The following is a 23,759-nucleotide window of genomic DNA, read 5'->3' as shown; positions in this document are numbered from 1 at the left end:
TATTCCTTTGGCACTACTAGGTTATGAAGTTTTTAAGGCTCTAACCACTTCAGATTATTTTTCAGGCCAAACCTCCCTGGAGCAATGATCTCTTATCTACAGCTTCCACAAATGTAAGATAACAGGGAAATTACACTATAACTAGCTTACTTTTTTTTTTGAAAATTCTCACTTTTATTGTAAAAACTGGCCCTGATATCAGTTTCTAATTCACTGCCTTCTAATTAGCAAGTTATGTTTCATCTCAAGCTTGGATCTAGACTATTTTTCAATGTAAAGATTCAATGTTGACTTCTGTTTTGTAGATCTCATTGAAGTCTATTGAGGTTAGTATAGACCATTATGATGTAATAAGAACACAGATAAATCCCTTGAATAGTTTTTCCAATTTATTTAAATATTTATAGTATGACATCACAAGTAGGACATTAATATTTCACAAGTACATCATGCAGACTTCAGTTGTTTTAATTATTTTGTGCACACATTATGTCCAACATATTTTTATCAATTATATGAATATCCCATATCTACAGATACATTCCTTTGCCAAAAATAAGTCTGTTTCATGCTTCCCTTTAATAATTGAACCCACTACTTCTCTTTTTCCTATCCCAAACCTGTTTCATCCTGGCAACCGACTTGTAGATCATGCAATAAATAAGTTTTTAAGATCGCCTTCAAATTTATGATAGATTATTCCCAGTTATTGTATGCCTTAATATTGTGTTGTACTCACTCGAGTTGCCTTTTGGTTCTGTTATTAGAGAATGTAGCACAATTCTTTTTCCATTCACCTGAAGAAAGCCTGAATTGATTTCCATTTCTTTGACTACAGGAAATAATGCTGCTATAATATTCTGTGTTTTGGCCTTTGGGTGAATGTTACATTTTATTCCTATGAGACAAAGCCTGAAGAGCTCAATTCCTGTGCTATACGGTGGGTATTTGTATATTTTGTATTCTAGGAACCTGTCAAAATGTTTTCAGAACTGGCTTTCCCATTTGACATTCCTGCCATAATTCAGTTTCTCTATTTCTGCATTATTAAGGTAATTATTGTATTATGTGAAGTAATACTCATACATGTTTTATGATGCCATTTTAGTTTTAATTTGCATTTATTTGAGGACTGATGGTGATTTTCTTGTGCTTATTTTTCACAAGATGTATTTTGCTGGTTTCGAATTGATGTTCTTTTTAACATTAGGTTTTGAGAGTTCTATGTAGAGTCTAGATTTGAGGCCTTCTTCAGGTATAGGATTTGCAAATATTTTATCCTTGACTATAGGTACACTTTATCATCATTATCATCAGCCGCAGCAGCTGCAGCAAAAGCATCATCATCATCATCATTACTATTAGAATTACTACTATTACTTTTGTACATGTATGTATGGTCCTGGGGCTTGAACTCAGGGTCCCTGTGATTGTTGCATTTTGTTAACAATTAACCCTTTGAGTCATGCCTCACTTCTGCTTTTTTGCTGATTAATCAGAAATAATATTCTCAGGGACTTTGTTTTGTGGTCTGGCTTCAAACAGCAATATTCAAATCACAGACTCCCAAGTAGCTAGGACTAGATATATGAGCACCCTACTCCCAAATTCTACTCACTACGTGTATACAAGCTTTCACAGACCAAATTATTTTACACTTTTATTGAGTTCTACTATATCAAGTTTTCCTTTCCAATAATTTTAATGCCTAAGTTAAGAATGCTTCATCACCAAAATTGTCCAGACATCTTTCTTTGCTTTATTTTTACATCACTCTTTTTGTTTTTTATGCCATGTTTTAAATCCTGCTTGAAAGTAATATTTGAATAAATTGTTATGCTTATGTCAATGTTTACTTTATAATTCTCCCCAATACTGTCTAACCTATTACCACTTATTAAACAAAATGTCATTCCACAAATATTTGGTTTTATCTCTTCTTAAATATTCCATGATAAAAAATTATATGAATCTAATCTGGACCTTTAACGACCCATTAAGCTGTGTAAGATTTCCTCTAGAAACATAACAATGTTACACTAATAGCTTTAAGATTGAGCAGAGAAATAGATTCCAGTTTATTTTCCTTTGTCAATGAGTCAAATAGTGCTGGTCAGGTGTTTTTAGAAATTGTCATAAACCTATAAATAAAACTGTGAAGTTGGGTGCTGTTGGCTCATGCTTGTAATCCTAGCTGTGTAGGAGGTTGAGATCTGAGGACTGCGGTACAGGAATATCCGTAAGACACTAATGTCCAATTAACCACCAGAAAGCCAGAAGTGGCACAGTTGCTCAATGGCTAGAGCACTCACTTTGAGCTGAAGAGCTGAGGGATAGCACCCAGGCCCAGATTTCAAGCCCCATGAATGACCCAAAAAAGGAGGGAGGCAATTTATGTCTTTGCTCAATTGTACACCGTCATTTTATTCATTTTTGTTGTTTCCTTTTGAAACGGTAATATTACATGGGAGAAATGGATAAAATAGACTACATTTTCTAATTATATGAGCTTTTTAAAATTGGCACATCTATAGAGGTAGAATATGAAATGATAGCTTCTCAAGGGGAAGGTAAGTTGACTACTAATAAATATTGAAATACTTTGAGAGAGTAGTAATGTAATATGTTCTAGAACTGAAGGTGATGTTCTTACTCCAATTCTTTAAGAATCATTGTACTTTATCAAAGAATTACAGATTGCATTTGCAATAACCTTAGGAAAAATTTTATAATAGTAGTGGGTGAATCTAAGTGATAATTTAGAATTGAAAATCACAGAATTCTGTAATGTATAACTTTAGTATGTTGATGATAAGACTATCAATAAAATATGATCTGTGATATATCCTCTGAGTGTCTATACATGATATTGCGAGTCAGTGAATATTCTACAAAATTATGTAAATAGAGGGATGAGATAGGCTTGAGAGGGATAATGAACCTCAAAGCGCATTGTATTGGCCATGGAATGTGGCTTAGTGGTAGACTGCTTGCCTTGCAGGTTTGAAGCCCTGGGTTTGATTTCTCAGTACTACTTAAACAAAAAAAGCTGGAATTGACACTCTGACACAAGTTGTAGATTGCTAGCCTGAGGAAAAGAAGCTCAACGATATTGCCAAGGCCCTGATTCAAGCCCCAGGACTAGCCAAAAATAAAAAAGATGCATTGTATTAAGCTGGGCACTAGCGGCTCATGCCTGTTGTCCTAAATACTCAGGAGGCTGAAGATTGAGGTTTGATACCAGCACAGACAAGAAAGTCTGTGAGATTCTTATCTCCAATTAAATCTCAGAAAAATCTGCAAGTGCTGCTGTGCCTCAAGTGATAGAGTTCTAGCTTTCATCCAAAGGAGCTCAGGGACAGTGCCCCGCCCCAGAGTTCAAAACTCAGGAGAAAAAATGAAAAAAAAAACTCACTAAACACTATTCATAAACTGCTTTGTCAAACAGCAATCCCCATAAAAATTCTTACAGTTAATTTAAAAATGTGATTAGGATAAACTACAAGTCATTCTAGGATGAAGACATAGAATTAAAAAGTTTTTTACAAGGGACAAAGTAAATTTTATATCATGCAGTATGGGTTGAAATGTTCTTGTCCTCTTATATCATTTATGACAATACTGCAAATTATAGGTCAGTTTCCTTGAGGAACAGATTGTGTTCTGCTGTCTTTTCATAAGAAATCATAGAGTTGATTTTTTGCCTCTTATTGAAGTATATCTAATATTTTAAAGTAGATTTGTCCTAATATAATATTAATTTAATCAAACATTTCATTAGGGCGATGTTGGTCAGATTTTTTTCCAGTAAATCTTATCGCTTATAATAAATGAGAACATGCTGTTTCAGTCTGCTATTAATATGAGAAAACACAGTATAAAATCAACTTAAAAGGAGGAAAGATTAATATTGACTTCTGATTTTATACATTTCATTTTATGTTTCTTATCCTCATTGCTTTGGATTGCTGGTGGCACAGTACCCCATGTCAGGAACACGTGATGCATTACGTGTATTCGTGGAAGCCAGAAAGTATAGAAGAGGTGGAATAGGAGTGGGGAAAGGAAGAAAGAGGAGCAGGGGAAGAGGGAGAAGGAAAAGGAGAAGGTGAAAGAAAATTAAAAGAAGGAAGAAGAAGAAAGGACTTTGATGTTAACATCCTCTTTGATCACAAGTTCTCAGTGACCAAATCTTTATGACTATGTCCACTTGAAAGGGTTCACCTCTTTATGGCAACATAGTGAAAGCTAATTATTAATCCCAATCCTTTATGATTTCAGATTTAATTTATAGAATGGTGGATAGATATTTCTATACAATTGTGATAACTTCTTTCCTAAATATTTACTTGAATTAATCAGAGAAGCTATTTGGCATAGAGGTGGTTTGGTTAAACCATTGCAGGAGAGATGAATGAAATACTTTGAGTGCAAATGCCTTTTATTTAACGGATAAGGAAGCTTCAAGAGAGTTCATTTTTCACCTTCAAAACTGAATATTTCATCAAACTCATAAAGAGTTGAATTTTTCATAATTTTATGGCATTTCCATTCAAGTATTTGTCATCTACGGTGAGATTCTATCTTTCTAGTTGAAGGAACAATAAATAATACCATGATCATTTATTTCTTAGTTATTCAATAGAGAGTAGCTATAATATGAATTCCCTACCATTCAAAAATAAGTTCTACTCATGTCTGTAGGAATAATTGGATAACTGATGGAATATCATGCTTTAGTTATCTCATATTGTGATCGATTCATTTCCAAAATCACTATTGACATAAAATACATGAAATTTTTTGTTTGTCTGAAATGACTTGTTATTCAAACCTCAGAAATACATGACCAATAACTGAGATTTTTATATACCCAAAAAAATTATGAATCTACATTTTTCTGTCAATTATAGTTTAGGTTTAAAGGAAAATTATGTGACTGCAGTAGATAATATTTAATTTAATGTAAAATTGCTTCATTCAGCCTGACAGAGCCTATTGCTTTTAGTTTACAATAGAAATTTGATTAATGATCCTATTTTGCTTTTGAATAATAGAATATTTCAATTTGTCCAAAGAGTCTGTCATTTAAACCTTTGAGTGTATACTTTTTCCTAAAAATGAAAAATATTTTTCACACTGCAAGTTCAAGTTTAATAACTATATAAATATCTAAATTTTAATTTGTTAAATTGAGCCTCTAGAATTCAGATAATATGAAATTTAATTTATTCTTAGACATATTAAATCTGTGCTAAATATTGATGTCTCAAGCTTGTAATCCTCGCTACTCAGGAAGCTGCGGTTCAAAGCCCACACACATCACAATACAAACATATCACACACAAATCACAACTCACACACACACACACACACACACACACACACACACATACAAAGCCAAAAATGGAATTGTGACTCAAATGATAGAGGGAAAACAAACTAAGGGTTAGGTCTTGAGTTCAAATCACAAGAACAACACACACCCACACACACAATATTATGTCTTAATTCTTATTTTAGATTGTAGAAATAAGCAATATCATGAAAAGTAATATTTGTTACATAACTTGCAACGTTTGTGACGTTGCTTTTAGTATAATTTTTCAAAATATAACATAGGATATTAAAATTAATATTAATCAAGTTATATTTATAATTACTCATAACACGTTAGAGTACAACAGTTGGTATATTTTCTATAGCCATAAGAAATATTCTAAGTAAAAGGAAGGAAGGAAGATTGGAAGGAAGGAAGGAAGGAAGGAAGGAAGGAGGGAAGGAAGGAAGAAAGAGAGAAGAAAGAAAGAAAGAAAGAAAGAAATAAGGAAGGAAGGAAGGAAGGAAGGATAGAAAGAAAGAAAGAAAGAAAGAAAGAAAGAAAGAAAGAAAGAAAGAAAGAAAGAAAGAAAGAAAGAAAGAAAGAAAGAAAGAATGAAAGAAAGGAAGGAAGAAAGAAAGAAAGAAAGAAAGAAAGAAAGAAAGAAAGAAAGAAAGAAAGAAAGAAAGAAAGAAAGAAAGAAAGAAAGAAAGGAGAGAAGGAAGGAAGGAAGGAAGAAATGAAGGAAGGAAGGAAGGAAGGACAAAAGAAAGTATGAAGGAAGGAAGGAAAGAAGGAAGGAAGAAAGGAAAGAAAGAAAGAGAGAGAGAGGTAGGGATGGAGGGAAGGAGGGAGAAAGGAAAGAAGTAAAGAAGGAAGGAAAAAAGGAAGGAAGGAAGGAAGAAATGAAGGAACGAAGGAAGGAGGGTGAAAGGAAGAGACAAAATAATTTAATTTATAAAATCTGCTATTATTCCAACATGAACTTCATGTACTTAACCCTTTAGTAAATTTAAGTTTGCAATTTTCACTTCTTTGCATGTTCTGCATGCATGAAACCAACAAATTAAGAATCATGAATAACCAGGTGAATCTGATTGCATCTGTAGTAATATGCATGCAAATCTTTTTTCTCATTTTATATACATTGCAAACAATTTACACTTAGTTATAAATATTCTAAACCTTTATGTAGCCAAAGGATGTCAATATATTATATAATGTGAATACTAGTATTTTAGTGCTATTAACGTTACAGTCTTCATGATATATTAATTACAAAAAATTTATTACATATTTTATCAGAGAAATTAATATCCTCTGATTTTTGTGTCTGTGGAAGTCCTAATAGCAGAAAATAATTAAAATCAAAGGGTATCTGTATTTGTTGGCTCAAACGAATATTTCTGAAGGCAATTAACTCATCAGAGATTGTTCAAATCTCAGAAGGGCTTTAGAAAGGCTTTACAATGTTTACATGGTGATGTGATTCAAGAGCCATGAAACTATCATACTTCACTTTGCCATCACTATAATTCTTCCCATTTTAAGAAGAATCATCCACATAAGTCACATGATATAAGTTTGTCCTTAAGTTATTATCTTCTATAATATCCAAATGATATACTACACTGAGTTAAAGGAAAAGTTGCAAAGTGTATTGGACGATGTAACTCCTTTCAGATACACATGTTGAAATTCTATTACCCTGTCTGGTGACATTAGAATCAATCTTTCAGAGATGACCCTGCAATAATGATCCTGATTAAGAAAGCCCAATATAATTACTCTGCTATATGAATGTCCAGCAAATAGTTTATAATGAACCAGAAAGTGGACCACCATGAGAAAGGAATTGTTTGGAACAACCATTTTTATAATCAATGTTCAAGCTTCTAGAGTATGGGTAATATACTTCTTTTGATTTTATGCCACTTACTTTGAAGAATTCTCCTATAAAAGCCTAATGGCTTCAAAAAGCAAAGTAGTTTGGAGTTAAATATCACAAATTTTGATAAAAATATTCATAATATTTTATTATTTGAATTTTATTGTCTAAGTGTCCAGGTTAAAAATATTTTTAAATGGGAATTGAAGTGAGGTTCAACTCTATTCAACTGTCATAATTAATTTTCAAAAAGTTTTTATTATCTTTAAGTAGTTGTACAAAGGAGATGCCATTCACTGAAACAAGAAACATCTACTTACTTGGTATGAAAACTATCAAAATCTGATCTTGAAATCACATTGCACAAACTGGACATATACATCAAATTAGCAACTTACTTTATTTGAATCCTATATCTCACATAAATTCAGTTTCCTTAGATTCAACTACATATAAAAACATGCATGCATTTTCATGCTCACATACATCCCCATACTCACATGACATACTAAATGTGACACTATAATAAATAATTATATAGATACTGAAAAACAACACCTTTGCAAATTTTATTTTTTAGATATAATGCATTATTGAAATACTTATGAAAGAGCAGCTGAGAGGATGTTTCAAATACTAGAGTGCCTGCTTAAAGAGCATGTTTCTCAGCCAAGCATCAATATTTCCATCCTTCCTTCCCCACATAAAAAACATAACTACAGAATTAACCTACATGTCCCTTAATCACTCATTAAATGAAGAACTTGTAATATATATATGTATATATACACAATGATATATTACTTAGCCAGACATAATAATGAAATCATATCATCTTCAAGAAAATAGATAGAAGAAACCTTCATATTAAAGCAATATGCCACACTGTTAAAAACAAATTCTTGATTTCTCATATGCAGAGTCTAGACCCAGAAAATAAAATGAATGACCAAGGTATAAAAGATGGAACTGATTAAATTTGGAAAAAAATAAGAGAGGAGATGAAGAGAAATATTGTGGAGTATATATGTTCAAATAATTTATAACTTTGTATGATGGCATAATAAAAGTATAAAAATAGGATAATGAAATTGATAAAATGAATAAAATTTAGCAAGCTACATTATTTGGATATGTGTATAACATAATATAATACCTTGTGAAATTAATATTTGACAATAAAAAGACAAAATTTCTTTCCAGTTGTTATAGATTCATATGTTAATTTTCAATTTTTGTTCAGTTATTTCCCTGATAAAGTAAAAAGAGAAATCAGTCATTTAGAAACAATCTTGTCCAATTAACATTAAATTATTCTAGTTAATTGCTGTCAATGTGAAATTGTTCAATCCAATTAATTATTATATTAAAATATTTTCAATGCACTCTTCAAAATATTATCCCTATAGGTATATACTTTTTGCTATATATTGAATATGTTTTCTTTACTCAATCACTCTATATCATTTTCTGAATGTAGTTTGGTATATGCAGCTAGGATATATTATACCTGACCTGGTATTCAAACAGTTTTATCCAAAATGCCCTTAATGAAATAAAGAGGTAAATCCAAATTATAAATATTTGAAGACAGTACTTGGTTAGTCCTTTTCTCATATTCACCATTCCCTTCTTGAGAATAATACACTTTGTAAGGCATCCAAAATCATAAGGAATAAAACAGTTACTCTGTTTCATAATCATTCAATGTTAGTACTCCAGAAATTGTAATAAGTGGAAAAATTGCTTGAAAGTATGATGGGTCAGTAGTAAGCCTTTAGAAACTCTACATTTTCCCCAAAATCTTCAGATGTACTCTGTATATTAATGACAAATATATTTAGAAACATACAGATATAATATGATCTTATATATGTAAATATATGTATATAATGTAAATATATATTTAGTTATATTTAAATGTGTATTATAAATATTCATTTATATTTAATTCATCCCATTATATCTATGTGTGTATATATATATATATGTATATGTGTACACATATACATATATATATATATATATATGTATATACACTTTTTTTCTTTTTTTTGGTCAGTCGTGAGGCTTGAACTCTGGGCTTTTGTGCTGTCCCTGTGCTCTTCAGCTCAAGGCATGTGCTCTACTGCTTGAGACATAGTGCCACTCCCAGTTTTTTTGTGGTTTGTTGGATATAAGAACCTCATAGAATTTCCTGCCTGGGCTGGCATTTAACTGTGATCCTCAGATCTCATCCTCCTGAGTAGCTAGGATAACAGGCATGAACCACAGGCACCAGGCTATATTCATATCTGAGATTTGTTAGTGGAACTAAGGGCACAGAAACTATTATTCTTCTCATGAAAGGACTTCACATTGACAGGTATAATTACAAGAAGTAAAACGATAAATATTCACAGTGGCACAAAAATCCCTTAGGTGCTTAGCAAGACTGCATGTTTTTCTCGACACTGCATGTGGTGTGATTGATTTGCAAACAAAGCGACCATAGAAGATATTGGATCCTAAACAAAACTGACAATTGCATAAACCCAGTCCTCTATGATAGATTTAGCAAGGCCTATCTTGGAGATTCTTGTTAGGGTCTTGATGAAAAATTTATAATTTAGTTGTTATTATGGAACTCTTTTTCACCTGTCTCTCGGCCATTAACTATCTGTCATATATTTTGGCTCAGGAAACTTTTTTGCTTGTAAAAACTTGGTTGATCACAACATAGACATGGGTTTTTTAAACCGTTTGAAATTGATGTTTGCATAGAGTTCCATAAAATGAGCTTCTCTTTGTCATTTCATAGGAATAAACTTACTCTGATTCAAACCTGGACAGCAGGTTTGTTCTCCCTCTTAGAAAACCATCTGTATAGACTTCTTTGTATGTAAACAGACCCTCATTTACTTGCAAAAGTCTGTCAGTGAGTCAAACCTAATTCATCCAATAAGGTGAATTCCTCTACCATGCTTCCTTTACATTAAAAATGGTAAGAACTGTTCAACAATGTGCATACTTTTTAATGTGAAGTGTGACTCCTATTTTCCATAATGTGAATCAAGCAGAGGAATCAGTTTAAGATGTGAAAGAGCCTTTCAAACAGTCTTTGACCTTGAAAATTGTCCTGGGTATGAATTTTTGGAGAAATATCCCTTTTCAAAGATAAAGGACTCATTTATATATATGTATATGTATGTATATATATATATATATATATACATATATATATATATATATGTTTGTGTGTATACACACACACACACACACACACACACACACACACACACACACACACACAAACACATATATATATATATATATATATATATATATATATATTGTGCCGGCACTGGGGTTTGAATCCTGGCCTTGAGCTCTACCTGTGTAAGATCTGCTACTGGATGGAGAGCAGACTCTACCCTCCTCACAGTAAAGTCTCAGCCCAGTACCTCATTACCTAGGCAACTGGCACATCTGGAGAGGTCACATCTGCATCTCCTGAGGTCACATCTGAATTTGATGTGGCCACACTTTTCTCCACCCATATCCTAGATAAGGCCTAGCCCAGGCCCAGATGCGCTCTTTCCCAGGACTTTCCCAAGTCTTTCCCACGCCTTTCTCAGCCGCATGGAGGGCCAACATGGCATAATGCCAGCAGGAATGATGAATAAACCTACCCCTTACATGAATACCACATGTGTGGTGTGGTTTTTACTCAGAAACCTCTTTTTTAAAACCTAATATAAATGGTGCCGTTTGAACCTGAGAGAGGCTTAAAGTCAAGATAGGGGGTTGGATTCCTCTCCTTTTTTATTTTCCTTTCTTTGGTTTGTTTTTCCCTTTTTTGCTCTGAGGAATACCACAGTTCTGACGGCCTTTTGGAAACCAGTCTGTCTGCTGTGGACACAGCGAATCAATTCCCCTGCTGGCCTCTGTATCCACCTCCATGCTTGTACATTTTGGTGAGTGAACTACTCTCTAAGGGTTCTCTGTCCCTCAGTATCTCTCCAGATGTGGTTCCATGCTGAAGAACCTGCTAGTCCTTTAACTGAAAGGCCAGTCACCTCTGGAGCCGAGGGCACTTGATTCTGGTTGCTTGGCCACTCCTCCCTAGAGGGCTCAGTGGTAAGTTGCAGTGCCACTTCCATCCGATAAACCCACCTTCACTCACTGATTATTTTTGTCTCCTACACCTTTAATGGCAGCTGTGTGTCACTCCAGTGCCATGAAACCCCTCTGAAATGCCTCCTGCACCCCCTTTTAGCCAGAGCACCTAATTTTTTTATGTTCTTCTCAGATTTAGACAATTTTATCTCTGCAATGGTAAATGGTCAGAAGTCTGTTCACTTTCATGATCTCTTTCCTCTCTGCTAATCATGTCCAACTTCCTCTATCTCTCCCTTTCTTTTCTACAGCTTCTTGAATTGTGCCCTGAAGAGTGTGATGCGAGCTGGGTCCCGGGGACCTCCCCTAGATTCCCTATAAAAGACTAGCCAATCTAGACTTCTAACATTTTCTTTGTATTTTTTTCAGAAATTCACCATTGTGAGTATGCCCTCTTGGCCACATGGTGGGTTTAGGGTTTGGTCCCATCTGACCCATACCCTTCCACCAAGTTTACTACTCCTCCATCCATCTATTCTCTTGTACCTTGCTAAAAAGTTGCTCTTTTCTCAGACCCTTGTAATTTAGGCCCAACTATCTGATGTGCTTTGTTAGCAAAATATCTAAACATTAATGTACAAAATTTTAGATTTTGAGTTTTGCCTTTTTTGTTTTGTGTTGTGTATTCTAGTACTGATTACGTGATTCTAAAATATTGGGCATATCTGTGCTAAGATTCTCACATCTAACGAGATTTGTCTTTGCAGAATATTACTTGGTCAATTCTTGGTAAGGACCAGAGAAGCTCTTCTTATTCTATTTGATCTCCTTGTTTAATTGGAAGTAATAAATGGTTTTCATGACAAAGATTGCAATTCAAAGCCAGCCAGGGCTGAAAAATCCCTAAGACTCCATCTCCCAACTAACCTAATAGCCAGGATGGAAGCATGGTTCAAGACTCTTAACTCTAACCAGCCAAATACTGGAAGTGGTACTGTAACTCAAAGTGGTAGAGCACTAGCCTTGAGCAGAAGTGCTCAGGGACAATGCCCAGGCCTTGTGTTCAAATCTCCATGAATACTAACTGAGGCAAGTCATCCGAGCAACGAGCACTTCGACTCAGCCAGTCTGGGGCACAAGGGACCATGGAGAGGAATAAGAGGAAATGATGTCATATCAGGCACTTTGTGCCTGCCCTTTCAAAATTAACCAGTGCCGGGAGGTCAATATAAGTAAGAAGCCTGCCCATCTAATGTTCATACTTGTGTACCTTTTAACTGGACGGGAATTTACATTCTTGCCTTTGTTACCTGAATTCTCCCCTATGTAGTCACCAGATAGGGACATTTCTACCAACATTTTTCAGCTCCAAGTCTTTCCTCTTGCTATTTATTTGCTCTCTAGTGTTTTTTTTCTAGCCTCTCAATGCCTCATGAGACTTTCTCCACACTTCATCCAAGAGACTTGCCTCCTCCAGACTTCATCTAAGGACTCACACTCACCAAGGGACAGCTGCAGCTCACTGCCTTCTCTGTGAGGGGACCAAATTTCAGGCTTTTACCCCTAATTTGGATGCCCCTTGTCAGCAAGAAGTAGCCAGAGAGAATCCATGCCTTATTTCATGATTATTATAAGGCTGGAATGTAAGGTCTACTCCTGGATAGCAAGCAGATTCCACCCTCTTCCAAGCAATGTCTCTGCCCATTATCTGCATTACCTAGAACTGGCACACCTGAAAAAGGTCACATCTGCATGTGCTGATGTCACATCTGAATTTGATGTGGCCACACATTTCTCCACCCATACCCTAGATAAAGCCTAGCCCAGGGCCAGATGCTCTCTTTTCCAGGTCTTTCCCTGTTCTTTCCCAGCCACGTGGAAGGCCAACATGGCCTGGTGCCAGAGGAAATGATGAATAAATCTACCTCTTTCCTGAATACCTCGTGCATGGTGTGGTTCTTACTCGAACTCTCTTTAAAAACCTAACAATCTGGACTTTAATTCTCAATGTTTACTATATACCTCCTGAGCCACACCTTCAATTCTTCCTTTTACCATAAGTGGAGAAAAGAATCTCTTAGGTTTATCTACTTGGAATAGCTTTGAATTGCAATTGTCAAATTTGAACCCACCTAGTATTTAGCTGTAAGCCACTGGTGCTCTGCTAGAATTCACTTCTTAAGAATAAATATTCACAAAAAGAGGAGAAAACATATTTGTTCAATTACATATTTGTTGCCAGGTAAACCAAATCACTTGGTACTGGAAAGGAAAATGAGAGAAGATAGAAGTGAATATGGAGGAGAGAGATACAAAGAAAGAAGAAGGGAAAGGAGGGTAAATAACGGGAGGGAGGGGAGGGGAGGATTGAAGAGGAGGGGGGAGCTGAGTAGAGTTGTCTACTCCTCACTAATGTATTGTTGAACAATCAGTGATTTTGCATTGATGTACCCAAAGCTTTCTATTTTTGGTAGTAATAAGCTGAGATATAAAAATACAAATTTACATGTAAAAACCTGTTAGTGTGCTTACTCCTGCACGAAGGAAGCCACAGTTAGGTTACTGTTACAGAGAAGGCAAGAGTAAGCAGTTTAAGAGATTCTGAGAAAGAATAATTGATATGCCAAGAATGCTCCCTTGCCCAAGCATTACTCTTGTTCCCTGCTCCAGTCTTCCTCTATACAATAATAGCAGAAACAGAAGAAGAAGGAGATATATAAGTAATGATCATCTTTCTGTTTACCGTCATCTGTTTACCCTCAACCTGTCAAACAATAAAGCCAGAGGAGAGTTAACCTGAACTAGCAGGGGAAATGGAGGGGAGGGGGAAGTTCATTCTAACTTAATGTGAAAGTTTTAAAATAATTGGGACAGCATTTCAAATATTGAAATAAAAGTTTTTCAATTATTAATAAAAAGTAACTCAAATTTTGAAAATTTAGAGGACTACAGGGCTCACTACATAGTGGATTCTGCATAATTAAAACTGACTCCTGTTTCTATCATCAGAAATTGAAAATTGTCCTTAAACTTCCAATAATAGGTAAATTACCTGTGATATTCACTTAAACTCTGTGAATTTAATGCAGAAAACATGACTTTAAGACTTTTGAAGTGATAAGTGATGGAAATTCATGACGGATAGTATAATGCTTGGTTGTGGGCAGATTCTAATGTAAATAATATACTGTGTTCCCGTAGGTTATTTGAGTATCCAAAGTTTTAATATGCATGTGGTCCTAAACCAATACCTTACTGATATTGAGTTACAAATACAACTTCCTATAAGTACAGAATTTTTCCTTGTATCTTTTATATATATTGTAAAGATACTGTACAGAGGTCTTATGGTAACATAAGTAAGGTAATGAGTATATTTCTTTTTTTTTTTCTTTATTGTTGATCATGGGTTTTCAACTCTAGGCCTGAGTGCTGTCCATCAGCCCTTCAGCTCAAGTCTATCACTCTACCACTTGAGCTACAGCGCCACTTCTAGTTTTCTGGTGCTTTATTGGAGATAAGAGTTTCACGGACTTTATTTGTATTTGTGTGTTTATTTGTGTGCTTATTTGTATTTGTGTATTTGTGTGTATAATAACATATATGTGTAAAATATAAGGGCATATACACACATATATGCATATATAAATAAATATACATATATAAATATATATGCATATATATCTCAGTGTTCAGTGATTTTATCTATAGTTCCCAGCGCATTGTCATTCTCACAAAGTGTACATGATAAACTGCTCTGAGGATCTGTGCTCTATGATGGGTATCCTTTTTTTTTTTTTTTTTTTGGACAATGTCATTCCTTTACTTTCTTTATATGTCTCAATATATATATATATATATGTATCAATACAAAATTTTTGTATATATTAATATATATCTGCATAGTGTTACAAAGTTTTTTTTTGTTTTTTTTTAATTTAATTTAATTTTATTTGAGAACATACTGTACAGAGGGGTTACAATTACATGGGCAGGATAATGCGTACATTTCTTACCAAGAATTGCAGCCTCCTCCTTTGTTTACCCTTCACCTCCCTTCCTAGCCTCCCCCCTCCCCCCCACCCAATACTTCCTCCCCTTCCCTCCCCGACACCGACATTGTAAAGCTCATTTTTGACATGACATTTTGTACTTCTCATTGTTGCAACAGGTCCACCTGAATCCTTAAACGACTTATTTGTCCCCATCTCCTCCACAAGTTATACTGACATCAAATATAGTGAAAGCGGGGGGTTACACTGTGGGGGAGGGACATACAAAGCAACAAAGAAATAATCTTATAAATGCGTTAGAAACACATGCATGAAAGAAAAAAACATTAAAATACATATTTAAGGGTTCGTTTTCCTAACATCACATTATCTGACCTTTTCCGCTTGACTCATACATATACTAGATATTGCAAATAAGGGAAACCATGGGACCTATGTTTCTTTGGGCCTGGCTTACTTCACTTAATATAATTTTTTCTAAGCCTTTCCATTTCCTAACAAAAGGGGAAATGTCATTCTTTCTGATGGAGGCATAGAATTCCATTGTGTATATATACCACATTTTCTTGATCCATTCATCTACTGAGGGGCATCTGGGTTGGTTCCATATCTTAGCTATGGTAAATAATGCTGCAATAAACATAGTTGTGCTGGTAGCTTTAGTGTGGTCTTGTTTGTAAACATTTGAGTAAGTGCCCAAAAGTGGGATTGCTGGGTCATAGGGGAGTTCTATGTGAAGTCTTTTGAGGAACCTCCATACTGCTTTACAAAGTGGTTGAACAAGTTTACATTCCCTCTAAAAATGAAGTAAGGTTCCTTTCTGTCCACATCCCCTCCAGCGTCTGTTGTTGTTAGAGTTCTTGATTTTTGCCGTTCTAACTGGAGTGAGGTGATATCTCAATGTTGTTTTGATTTGCATTTCTTTTATGGCTAGGGATGTTGAACATTTCTTCATGTGTCTATTGGCCATCCTTCTTTCTTCTTCAGAGAAGTTTCTCTTTAAGTCTTTCGCCCACTTATTTATTGGGCAGTTGTTTCTTTGAGGATTTGTTGTTGGGGGGTTTAATTTTTTGAGTTCCATGTATATTTTAGATATGAGACCATTGTCTGTTGTATGGCTAGTAAAGATATTCTCCCAATCCGTGAGCTTTCTATTGATCTTGCTAGCTATGTCATTTGCCCTGCAGAAGCTCTACAACTTTATGCAATCCCATTTGTCCAACCTTTCTTTGATTTGTTGTGTTTCCGGGTCTCTATTCAGAAAATTTCGGCCTGAGCCAAGTAGACCTAGGGTTTCTCCTATTCCATCCTGTAATGTTTTCAGAGTGTCTGCTTTCAGTTCAAGGTCTTCGATCCATTTGGAGTTGATTCTGGTGCAGGGTGATATATAAGGATCTAGCTTTAGTTTTCTACATGTAGTTAACCAATTTTGCCAGCACCATTTACTGAAGAGGCTGTCTTTCTTCCATTGTATAGTTTTAGCTCCCTTATCGAAGATTAGATGGCTATAGGTCTGTAGGTTCATTTCTGGGTTTTCAATTCTATTCCATTGGTCCTGAGGTCTGTTCTTATGCCAATACCAAGCTGTTTTGATTACTGTGGCTTTATAGTAGAGTTTGAAATTTGGTATTGATATTCCTCCAGCAGTGTTCTTTCCGTTGAGGAGCGTTTTCGCTATTCAGGGTCTTTTATTGTTCCATATGAATTTTTGGATTGCCTCTTCTATTTCCTTGAAGAATGAGGTTGGAATTTTGATAGGTATCTCATTGAATTTGTAGATAGCCTTGGGAAGTATTGCCATTTTCACAATGTTAATCTTTCCAATCCAGGAGCATGTGAGGTTTTGCCATTTTTAAAGTTCTATGTTTATTTCCTTTTTCAAGATTTTAAAGTTTTCATCATAGAGGTCCTTCACTTCTTTAGTTAAGTTAATTCCTAGGTATTTTATTTTTTGTGAGGCTATTACAAATGGAGTTGCTTTCCTAATTTCAGCCACACTTTTCTCATTGTTGGCATACAGAAAAGCCATTGATTTCTGCGGGTTAATTTTATAACCTGTTACTTTGCCAAATGTTTGAATCAGCTTGAGTAATTTGGGAGTGGAGTCTATGGGATTCTTTAAGTACAAGATCATTTTGTCTGCAAAGAGGGAGAGTTTTATTTCTTCTTTCCCTCTTTGGATCCCCTTTATGTCTGCATATTGTCTTATTGCTGTAGCTAGGCATTCTAATACTAGATTGAAGAGAAGTGGAGAGAGTGGGCATCCTTGTCTTGTTCCTAAGTTAAGAGAAAATGGCTTTAGTTTTTCACCATTGAGTATAATGCTGGTTGTAGGTTTGTCATATACAGCCTTTATTGTATTGCGGAATGTTCCATGGATTCCTAGTTTTTCCAAAACCTTCATCATAAAGGTGTTTTGGATCTTGTCGAATGCTTTTTCTGCGTCTATTGAGATAACCATGTGGTCCTTATTCTTGCTCCTGTTGATGTGATGAATAATATTAATTGATTTGCGTATATTGAACCAGCTTTGCATCCCTGAAATGAATCCTGTTTGATCTTGGTGTATGATTTTTTGGATGAATTGTTGAAGTCGATTGGCCAAAATTTTGTTGAGAAGTTTTGCATCGATGTTCATCAAAGAAATGGGTCTATATTTCTCTTTCTTTGATGAGTCTCTGCCTGGTTTTGGGATGAGGGTTATGATGGCTTCATAGAATGTGTTTGGTAGTGAGCTTTCTCTTTCAATTTCATTGAAGAGTTGGAGGAGAATTGGTGTGAGCTCTGCTTTGAAGGCCTTGTAAAATTCCGCTGTAAAACCATCTGGTCCTGGACTTTTCTTAGCTGGGAGGTCTCTTACTGCTGTTTCTATTTCAATGCTTGATATGGGCCTGTTAAGGTAGTTTAACTCATCTTGGTTTAGTTTTGGCATGTCAATATTTGCTAGGAAGAGGTCCATTTCTGTCAAGTTCTCAAACTTATTAGCATAAAGTTTCGAGAAGTATTCCCTTATAATATTCTGAATCTTGGTTGTTTCCGTGGTGATGTTTCCATTCTCATCTCTGAGTTTATTAATTTGGGTGTGTTCTTTTCTTTTTCTGATAAGATTTGCTAAGGGTCTGTCAATTTTGTTAAGTTTTTCGAAGAACCAAGTCTTTGTTTTGTTGATCCTTTCTATAGTTTTTTTGGATTCTAATTCATTTAATTCTGATTTAATTTTGATTATTTCTTTCTGTCTACTGGATTGGGGTTTATCTTGCTGCTCTTTCTCAAGGAGGTTTAGATGTGTCATTAAATTGTTAGTTTCAGATCTCTCCAATTTGTTGATGTAGGAGCTAAGAGCTATAAACTTGCCTCTGAGTACTGCCTTTGCTGTGTCCCAGAGCAGCTGGTAATTTGTGTGTTCGTTTTCGTTGAATAGCATGAACATTTTAATTTCCTTTCTAATCTCTTCCATGACCCACTCATGATTCAGCAGTGTGTTGTTCAGCCTCCATGTGATATCGGACTTCCTTTGGTGGCTTTTGGTGTTGAGTTCTAATTTTATTCCCTTGTGGTCAGAGAATGCAAGGTATAACTTCAATGTTTCTGAATTTAGACAAGTTTGCTTTGTGGCCTAAAATGTGGTCTATTTTAGAAAACGTTCCATGTGCTGCTGAGAAAAACGTGTATTCTGATGCTGCTGGGTGAAATGTTCGGTAGATGTCTGTTAAGTCTAGTTGATCTATGCAGCTCTTTAGATCTGTGGTTTCTCTGTTGAGATGGGTATCCTTTTTACTCACTTCGACAATTACCCTCTTTTTCATCCCTGTGAACAACTTCGGTCTACTTTACATAGGATAGATTTGTTTTCATTACATGTAGTTACTAACTGATAATCAAAGAAAAAGGTTGTTTGTGAAAGAAAAAGAATTGTTAGGTCACAGGTTAAAATATCTTTTTGGGGGCATGGGATCCCCTTGTGGTGCCTGAGCTCTGGGCCTGGGCACTGTCCCTCAGCTGTTCAGCTCAAGGCTAGCGCTCTACCACTTGAGCCACAGAGCCACTTCTGGCTTTTTTCTTTCTGCTTATGTTGTGCTAAGGAATCGAATCCAGGTCCTCATGCATGAAAGGCAAGCGCTCTACCACAGAGTCACCTTCCCAGCCCAGGTTAAAATATCTTATTCATCCCAATGATTCCTATGAGATAACATTTATAATAGTAGTAAACGTGAAAAGGAATTCCTAGAACTGTTGTTTTGCCATTTAGAATGGCAAAGAATAATATCATGTCACTCATAATTATTAAAGAATGCTAGGAAAAATGTTGGTCCCCATCATGTTCCCACAAAGCCAGTGGATCCTCAAGGATAATAGAATAGCAGCAGAAGTTCTAAGTAGCAGACATGGAGCATGAAAGACAAAGAGAGGAAATGAGAGAGAGTGAAAGAAAGAGAAATATCATAATACTGGAAGTGCATAACAGATAAACAAGAGTTGTAGGAGAATATTCATACTGCTATCTTCAGACTCTACATGTACATTTGAACGTATTTGATGTATGATAACCCATCAACCCAAATTTTAAAATGATTTTGATAAAAATAAAAATTACTCAGAATAACTTAAAAATGCAAAAACAATCTTCACAGAAGCAAACTTTCAGGGACATTTCATGATTTTGAAGTTAGTATAAATTTAGAAGTTTTACAATTCACAAAATTATAAAAAGATACTTATATATTTCATTATATAACCCAAAGCAGAAAGCAAATGTTGTTTAGATGATTTTTTAAAACACAGTCTATCAGGAGCTGGGATGGTGGCTGTTGTAGAGTGCCTGCCTTGTATGCATGAGGCCTTGGGTTTGATTCTTCAACATCATGTTAGTAGAAAAAGATGGAATTGGTAGGGTGGCTCAAGTGGAAGCAATAGCCTTGAGCTGAGGGACAACACCCAGGACCCAGAGTTCAAGCTTCATGACCAACGAAATCAAAGTAAAAAACAAAAAAAAACACAGTCTCTCACTTTTGTGACCTCAACTCTGTAATACCGCTGCTTCAGCCTAGGGCTAAGATTTTAGGTGTGGACATTTATCATCCCTCCTGATTCAGACTGTACTTGATAATTTTTTTTTTTGTCGGTCGTGGGACTTGAACTCTGGGCCTGGGCTCTGTCCCTCAGCTCTTCAGCTCAAGGCGAGCGCTCTACCACTTGAGCTACAGGGCCACTTCCGGTTTTCTGGTGGTTTATTGGAGATAGGAGTCTCACGGTCTCTCCTGCCCGGGCTGGCTTTGAACTGCAATCCTCAGATCTCAGCCTCCTGAGTAGCTAGGATTACAGGCGTGAGCCACCAGCACCCGGCTTGATAATTTTTAATCAATATTATATTCTTAATTTTGCTTATTGTAAATTCACATGCACCTATAAAAAATGGTTTGGCCATCCCAGTAACCTTCTCAAAGTACCTTCTGATGATCCCTAACAAAAGTTGTATTATATTACAACAAGGGAAACAATGCTACAAATAAAGAAAAACAATAATTAAATATTAATGATTAATAAAATAAAATACCAAAAAATTACCAGGTTTTTTCAGTATTTGAAGTGTACTTACATATTAGATATTACTATTTTCTCATATCCCTGTACATTTAACACTGGCTAAGATTATGATATTCAACAAGAGTTTTATAGGCTATGAGTAGTCTTTAAAGTTACCCACTAAGATTGCTTTTATAACTCATCTCATAATTTGTATATGGCTTATATCATCATTAGTTCCTCACTAACATATAAAGTAAGAAAGTCCTAAAGTTTTAAGAGAAACTGTGTAGTTAACACAGTCTTAACTCTTCACCATGCTTCTTTACACAAAGACTTTGCAACTTCTCATTAGGAATGTTTCTATAAACTCTGAAATGTACATTCTTAGTAGCATATGTCTGCTACCATAAATCTTAAATACTTTATAGAAAAGTTGTATGTCCTGACATACAGTCCTAATTTTGGCATATATAAGCAAATTATCAAAATTAAATACATTTAAAACATTAAAACATTAAAACATTTAACAAACTTTAACACTTGCTGCAGTGTTCATTATGACTGGTGCCTTGTACAGAATAATTGAATTCCTCCTCCTAAACATCTCTTGAACAACAAATATCTGGAATTATCTTGGTTTTGACATGCCAATCTTGACTATTCTTAATTGTGTGCTTGTATAAGAAATACATGGTTCTAAAATTTCATGGGAATTCTTCTAAAGTTACTTTTTTTTTAATTGTCAAGATTAAGAAAACCAATTATACTTTATATATAAAAAATGTTCTGTGCTCAATTCAGCAGCACATACACTAAAATTGGAACAATACAGAGAGGATTAGCATGGCCCTGCGCAAGGTTCACATGCAAATTATTGAATCCTTCCATATTTTTACAAGTACAGATGCTGGAGAGGATTTGGCCACAAGGAAACCCTACTTCATTCTTGGTGGGAGTGTGAACTTGTTCAACAACTTTGGAAAGCAGTATGGGGGCTTCTCAAAAGATTCCATATAAAGCTCCCCTATGACTGAGCAATCAAACTTTTTGGGATTTACCCAAATGGTCATAAGCAAGACCATACTAAACCTACCAGCACAGCTATGTTTACTGCAGCATTATTTACGATAGCTAAGATATGGAGCTCACCGCAATGGACCGCAGAAGATAAATGGATTATGAATATGTGGTATATATAAACAATGAAATTCTATGCCTCCATTGCCCAATTAGTTAGAAATTAGAAAGATTTGGAAAAAAATTTTATTAAGTGAAGTAAGCCAAATCCAAAGAAACATAGGTACCATGGTTTGCCTTATTTTCAACAACTAATATATGTCTGGGATAAGCAGAACAGGTCATAAGCTATGTGCATATGACCAGATAAAATGATATTATGGGAAATGAACCACACAAGTGATTCTTTGTTTCTTGCTCTTCTTGTTTCCAAGATACTTATAATGTGTGATGTAATTTTTTTGTTTCTTTATCTGTTCCTCCCCCACGCTCTAACCCCTGTTTTCACTGTACTTGAAGTTGGTGCGCCAAAACCTGTGTATATGTGTCTCTAATTTGGGGAGGGAAAAGGGAAATACAAAATGCTTAAATAGGGATACAGGTTGAGATGCACAAGACACTATGTTGAAAAATGAACTGTACAATTTAGGCAGGGGAAGGAGGGAGGGGAGTGTATTCTTTGAGGTGGGAAGGGGTGGTAGAGGAAAAAGAAAGGAAGAGGTAACACTGATTGTTAGAAAATGTACTCATTATTTGCTCTTTTAATTGTGACAACTCTGTACAGTTTTTTTACACTTAAAAACATAAAAATGTTCTGATCATGTGATATACTTTATTTCTTCAGTTGATACAATTTAATAAACAGTAACTTGGGGAAAACAAAAAACTGTTCTGATATAGAAGAGTTTATTTCCTCTATTTTCCCATATAATATTTTTAACAAAGAAATTAATGCAGAACACTGATATGAAGGTATTTTGAATAAATGTGTGTGTGAGAGCGCACATGCATGCACACATGCATACATGCACATGCTTGTATATTGGCACTCTCAGAGTTTGAAATCAGGGCTTCAAGGTCTTGCTATGCCTTTCCTCTCTAGATTGGTGATCTACTATATGAACTACATCTCCATTCCTGGCTCTTTGCTAGTTCATTACAACTTTTAAAAAATAATCTCATGAAGTCTTTTTGCCCTGAGTGGCTTCCAAAAGTTATCCACAGATCTCAGGCTCCTGAGTAGATATCCGAAGTAGATAGGATTATAGGTGTGGCCAGCAAGCATAAGGCTTTCAGAATATTTTTAAAAGTAGAAGAAAATTTACTTCACAGGGGCCTGTTTTATCATCTCATACTTTTAAAGCATTTTGGAGTGATTATATGTGAATTTATTTCATTAGGTATTCTTAAAAGATAGTAAGTAATGGTATTTAAAAGTTTTAGTACTTTTTAAAAAAGAATACTGGAGCTGTGGGACAAAAGAAGGTCAGCTCTGTGCATGATAATCCAATGTCACCAATACAGTCTGTGTTGAGGAAAAAATGTAACAGAAAACAATCACCATGGGTAATAATTGATATGCTATTATTCATAGGGATATATGAATATTGAATTGAGAGTGTAAGAGAATGGAGAGATTTTACCTACCTTTTTTCTATTGCTAAAAGGCTTTTGGAAACTGTGACTCATTTCCTTCCTCACTGTGTGTCTATGGGCCATGTACTTAGTGCCTTTAATTACAATTTTTCCCAACACTAAAATGGTAATAACATTAGCATTATAGCAAATGCTATCTTAAGAATTGAGAGAAATAAAACTTGCAAAATACTTAACATAAATTTCTATGTATGAGCATTAAGTTTAGCCAACAGTTTTTTAAACACTAAATAAAATGCAA

At 35.1% G+C, this 23,759-nt stretch overlaps 1 non-coding gene across 1 annotated transcript; it reads left to right on the top strand.

The window, feature by feature from the left end:
• Positions 1–21,633: 21,633 nt before the first annotated feature.
• Positions 21,634–21,739, top strand: LOC122095817. Its single transcript, XR_006145211.1, has one exon. It is a non-coding gene; the product is annotated as a U6 spliceosomal RNA (small nuclear RNA).
• The last annotated feature ends 2,020 nt before the right edge of the window (positions 21,740–23,759 follow it).

This window comes from Dipodomys spectabilis, unplaced genomic scaffold (assembly GCF_019054845.1).
Source record: "Dipodomys spectabilis isolate Male_0828 unplaced genomic scaffold, ASM1905484v1 ptg000362l, whole genome shotgun sequence".
Classification (NCBI taxonomy): domain Eukaryota; kingdom Metazoa; phylum Chordata; class Mammalia; order Rodentia; family Heteromyidae; genus Dipodomys; species Dipodomys spectabilis.
Note: the sequence above shows the minus strand (reverse complement) of the source record. Positions and strands in the feature narration are given on the sequence as shown.